Genomic DNA, 6,023 nt, shown 5'->3' on the forward strand with positions numbered 1-6,023 from the left:
TCAATCCAAAGGCTTTAAGGAAAAGCTTCTTTTGTCTGCATGTCAAAGAATTTAAATAACATATATATATATTTGTAAAATATGTAATTAAAATGTGGACCCCAGTATCAAACAAGATGTTAGAGTTACTTTAATCAAGTGGTATAAGGATTACATGACACTGAATTTTCCATGTGAAAAATGACAAGTACAATATAGGTACCCTGCAATGACCCTTTGCGACCCTGACCAGATGTTGAAGAAGGAAAAATGCATAACTTTATAGTTACTCTTCATGTGGCTACTGAAGTTGCTAGAAAGTGTCGACTGAGAAATAAATAGAGATTAAATGGCAACCTATTTTATTTTTTTAACAGATGACATGATTAACATTCTCGTTGTGCCATAATTGCAGACTTAATTTTCTGACAATAGATGGCGCCATTGCCTGTTGTTACAAAACGCAAAAACGCGCACTACAGGTGACAGCAGGTGTGTTTAAACCATTTTATTACTTCCTAACCCATAAATTACACTGTACACAACATTTTCACATAAAGCCGTCATCTCGAACTTATAAACAGTACTGTTTTATGTAGTGTTTTTTTAAATTATGACATTAATTCAAATTAATATAGTACTTGTTTCAAGCATAAATAATTAAATTACAAAAATACTGATTTGTCAGTGCACAAATACAAACAGCTTTAGTTCAGTCCTATAGGTATTTTTGGATACCTCTGCTACTTGGAGCTACTGTAATCACATTTCCTCATGTTTCAGCATAGCTTTATTTTGGTCCCAGAATCACTGGTCACAATGCAGTAACACACCCTGAACAGGATGCTCTTGTACCCTAAAAGTTCTTCGTTCTTCGTTGTAAATCTACAATGCAGCCATAAAATCTGCACAGCCTTGCCACTACTTTATTATACTTATGAATCTAATTATTATTTAATTTTAAAAAACTGTTATACCCAACAAACATTCATCTTGACTTTAAAATAATGTAGCAATAAATAGCTGACTAATTAATTTTTAAATAATGCATCTTTCTCTACTAATAATACAATAAGAAAAATAATATATAATAATAATACAACTTGTTCTATAGTTTTTATTCAGGGGCATTTTTGTTTCAACACCAAAAAAGCACAAAAAAAAAATTTCACCTAAACAACATTTATCATTCAGGTGATTTGTCACAAAAACAGTACATTGTTGTGAAAGCTTTCTCTAATAAACCTTCCTAAACCTTAAATTATTTATTTACCGGGGATATTTAAATGATGTTTAATCCAAGTCTAGATTTACACAGTGTTCTTTAATTTTTATAGATTTGGTTTTTTTCCATACAGGTTTTTACCATACAATGTTTTAACATTAATAGTCACCCAAAAAATATGTACATTTTTATTGTATTGTTTGGAAAACACACAATTCTGCAGGTCCCTAGTTTGGCTGGGTGTATTGCAGGTATTTAGCTCCAATTACATTACTAGTGAAGGACAGGACCTGGTAAACTATATATGCCATTTATTCATTGCAGGGTCTATTTTAATTCCAGCATGGGTGCTAGAGCAAAACTTTAAAAAAAAAAAAAAAAAACTTCAAGTAAATGTAACAAGAAGGTTTAGATAACAGTAGTATCTGTGTTCTTTGAGTATGTAGAATTGTTCCTCCTTGTTGTGATAATCAGACTCTGTCACTCCTTCTCCTTCCTGTCTGTCTCCAACACCTTTGCTCTCTCTAGCGCTGCACAAACAACACATGAGCGCTGGTGCTGGAGTCGTGCGGGCGGCCTGCTTGATATGCACGCTCACAGGCGCACGCTAGGATGCCGCGCTCTGCCAGACTCGTGATTAATTAACATCCAGCTCGTAACCCCCTGAATTAGCACTGAAGCACAAGGCTAATGAGCTCACTGTGATCCTGCAGGTTACAATGACTCTGGCGCACGTCAGACCAAACACTAAATGTTTGAGATTGACGTGACCATCAGATAACTTGGAAGCATTTAGTAGCAGACTGTGCAAGTATGGGTGGCATGTAAAGTTAACAGTAAGACTGAGTAACTATGTCAGCATGATGTCTGGTTAAAGTACTGCTGGCCAGTTAAGTAGCATTGTTTAAAACACTGCATCCAAGGATGGGCACCATTGGAAATTCCGTAGTCTACTGAAGCCAGTCTGGTAAATCCTGTAGGAGAATTAGGTTTACATTAAGGTGGAAATGAAGTATCATTTAGGGGGAAAAACTAATTAAATTCTATTAAGTCAAAAAGTATAAATTTGCTGCAGAATGTATCCCACATCACATTAAACACTATGACTAAGTAATGCACCACAAATAGTTACACACTGTAATGATTACTGACAATTAGTGAAGAAACATCTATTTTGATATTAAAAAAAAAATCATATCCTTTTTAAAACTGTGCAACAGCAAACCCCTCAGTGTTGTGCTAATGCTACAGTTGCAGTCGTAAATATCGTAGATATTCCAGGCCTAATTCCTGAAACAAGCTTTGGTTGACTTGAAAGTGTGCTTAGGATCATTGTCTTGCTGGAAAATCCAGTTTTCACCAAGATTTAATTTCACCACACAAGGCATGTTGTAATCTAACTTAAGGTCATGCAACTAGTGGGAGTTTTGAAAATCAGCATTATTATATAGGGGGGTTGAATAACTGTGACATGCAGTATTAACAAAATATCCTGTTACTTTAAAATACAATATCATTGATGTTTTATTTGCTGTATCATTTTAAAGTAATATTAGAAAGTAATGTTAGCGTAATCCCTTGTATCCTTCTTTGGGTGGGGGGTTGAATATTCCCAGTTGCAACTGTAATTAGGTGTAGGTTAAATCTAAAGCTGTAACTATATGAACAGAGCAGGTATGCACAGTATGAATAAGCGTGGTTTCTCGCTGGGCACAGGTCTGTCACAGCTCGGGCACTGAGCCATTCACAGGGCTGTGATGAAGACATTGGCAAGCAGACTGTGGCTCAGGTGCAGTCACAACACTTACCGCAGTGCCCACAACTACCTGATCACCTGTCTGCTAACTGATGGTATAAAGAGGGCAGGGTGGTACACGCTAGGAGTGCTGCAGTTTGAAATTTTTCACAGTATGACAACCAAGGCAAAAGCATGCCTCAGTACCCATCACCGATCATGCTATACTGTACAGTATCCCCACAGTGGTGTTACAATTATGTAGGGTTGTTTATCTTGAGTACTTGGGTTATTTAAATACTGCACAATTAGGATATATTAAAGAAAAATTATTATGGCAAATTATTGAAACAGATTAGGGGTCAGTTACTTGCAAACACCAGTATGCTGTAAATATCAACAGATTAGAATAATAATTTAAAAAATAGATAACCAATTAAAATTGTCAGTGTGTCTAATTGATTTTTATTGACTCATTAAGAGCTGTGCCATTCTTACCAGTTACAATCTACTTTAAATAGAAATGCATAAAGTACACATCTAGCCAAGCTTAATATAATTTATTCTATTTGACTTGGACATTTGATGTTTTAATTTAGCTACTTTTCCAAAACTTGGTCTTGATTCTTGTCTTGGTTTTGTCGACACTAATCTTGAACTTGGCTGGTGTGGGTCATGGCCTTAAGACAGTCCCTATTATAACACTGTTAACTGTATTTGGGGTGAGTGGAAAGGGGTGTAAATTCACTGATAGCTGAACCACTGCTTTATATGTAGGTTTAATCATAGCAAGAAATGTTATTATGTCATCATTTCATTAATGCCATTATATTTACAAGCAGGAGATTGTAAAATCAAAACAATGAAAAAAATTTGCATGAATTAATTGTTTTAAATGCGCTGGTGTTTAATAGCTAAAACTTCTTCCATGGAGGGCAGCTTCATGCAAAACCACTGTATCAGAAGTCTTTGTGCATTACCAGTGTAAAAAAAGTTCATACCTACCCCCTGGGATGCCATTAATCCCATTCCACGACTGATAACCATTTGCATTTGTGTTTGCTTGGTATTGGAGAGTCTGCTGATAGCATGCCTGTGTGTGTGTTGTTGTGGTGGTGGTGGGGGGTAAGCTTGCTCCTTTAAACGCACATTGCCATATTTATAAGCCTGTATTTATAAACACATTTGCATAGATCAAGATGAAAAAGTTGTTTGAATTGGGGGGCCATTTGCATTTGGCGAAACATATGGCATAGCCGCGGAAGCCACAGGCCATGCCTTCATTAAGCCAGCTTCGTTTCATCAGCGCCGAGTGCATCCCACTGCGCTCCCCTGCCGTGCTGCCTTCTGTCCCTGAAGATTCCTCTGACAGGGGACAATATGTCCCCAAGGTGAAACGCACCCTGCTCCCAATGATTATTTAATCTGACTCACGCATCGTGCTTAAAAAGGGAAGCAACACAGAGGGACAAAGTGGCTATTTTTGTGCTAGTGATTAGCAAAGCTATTGGTGACCAAACACGTTGTTAAGTGTGGTAAAAATGTGCAAAAGAATAAATTAATAAACGCAGTCGCTGATATAGATGTTAGCTCTCCATGGTAGTAACCACAGAGGTATTGTAAAAGTGAAGGGAGTGGTTAGCATCAACAGATTGATTTTAACAGGGTTTGCTCAGTTCTGTAGTGAGGCACAGTAAGTATGATTCACATTCTGGTTCTTTATACACTGGCTGCTGCCCTCTTTTAGCTAACCACTTTTGGTTGTGAGCTTTACAGAAAAAGCCTTTTTACAAAGCAGGTTGATGTGTTTTGAAAGATAGTATCTGCTCTTTGGTCCACTTCACATAGTGTTATTTTCAGTGCTGAAATGCAATATGAGAGGCAGATTTAGTGTCTGAACCACACTTCATGCCTCAAACTTCTAATCTGGGCTGGTTTTAGTGCTATTTACATACATGAATACATTTAAAACCCAGCTGAGTTGAGACCAAGGGACCAATATAGCAAACACTCCAGAAATATCCACAACCACATCAGCTTTGAGGAACAAAGGATGGTGTTGTTAGTGTGTTATTTCATTTCAGAGTGTTTACTATATAAACCCATGTTGGCAGATGTATAAATATTTCAAGCAGTGTTTTGTAATGCACTGCTTTTAGTACAAGTGCTGTAAAAACATGTACTTTCATGCTTTTAACGATCTTTTAATACAAAGTGACAAATGAGACAGAATACAGTCTTAACAAGTAGGAGTAAGTGACCCAGCTTAGGGGTCCAACAGTGGCAGCTTAGTTGTGGCGAAAGATAAATCAACCCTTAAATATATTTATTATCTGCACTGTCTGGCCGAAAGTATGAGGAAACAAGGTCATAGCTTTGTGCAGTTTGCTGAAGTTCCTTCACATTAAGCCTGTCAAACCGTGTTTTTGGACTTTGCTGTGTGCGCAGGACAACAGGGTGAGTACAAGCGAGCACAAATGCCTGCATGGCCCACGACAAAATTAAAATGAGAATTATTTAAAATTCAATAAGAAATAATGTAATGATTAGCATTGTCTGTATTTGACAGTGTTTTCAATATAAGAAGGCTGATGCTAAAGTGCTAAATGGCAGGCTGAAAAGTAAAAAAGTTGTAAATATAGATCATATATGACATAACTGAATCCTATATTTATTTTTGACAGATACATTATGGTAAATTAATTCATTAATTCATCTCATATCAGCCAGTCTTGGCAATCATTTTTAGGCCTGTTTTTGGGCGGTGGTAGAAAACTGACATACTTACAGGAACCCACCTACATGACAATAACAGTGACCAACTCCTCACAGACAGTGTCCAGAGGCGAGATCCCCAAGACCCATGTTGCACTGTGGTACCCACTACACCAACGGTGCCCCTGGGTTTCTCTTTTTGTGGAAAATCGTATCAGATTTTTTATGCTTTAAGGTCAGGTTACTCTGATTTAATATCTGAGTCTAAAACTGTAACGCACCAGCTCAAAATGGGTCACTAAGGTGTGCTCCCGTACAGGTTTAAGACCGGGCTTAACAGTCCAGCTAAATTGAATGACTGGAGTCAGA

The sequence above is a fragment of the Trichomycterus rosablanca genome, chromosome 20, assembly GCF_030014385.1.
Source record: "Trichomycterus rosablanca isolate fTriRos1 chromosome 20, fTriRos1.hap1, whole genome shotgun sequence".
NCBI classification, from domain to species: domain Eukaryota; kingdom Metazoa; phylum Chordata; class Actinopteri; order Siluriformes; family Trichomycteridae; genus Trichomycterus; species Trichomycterus rosablanca.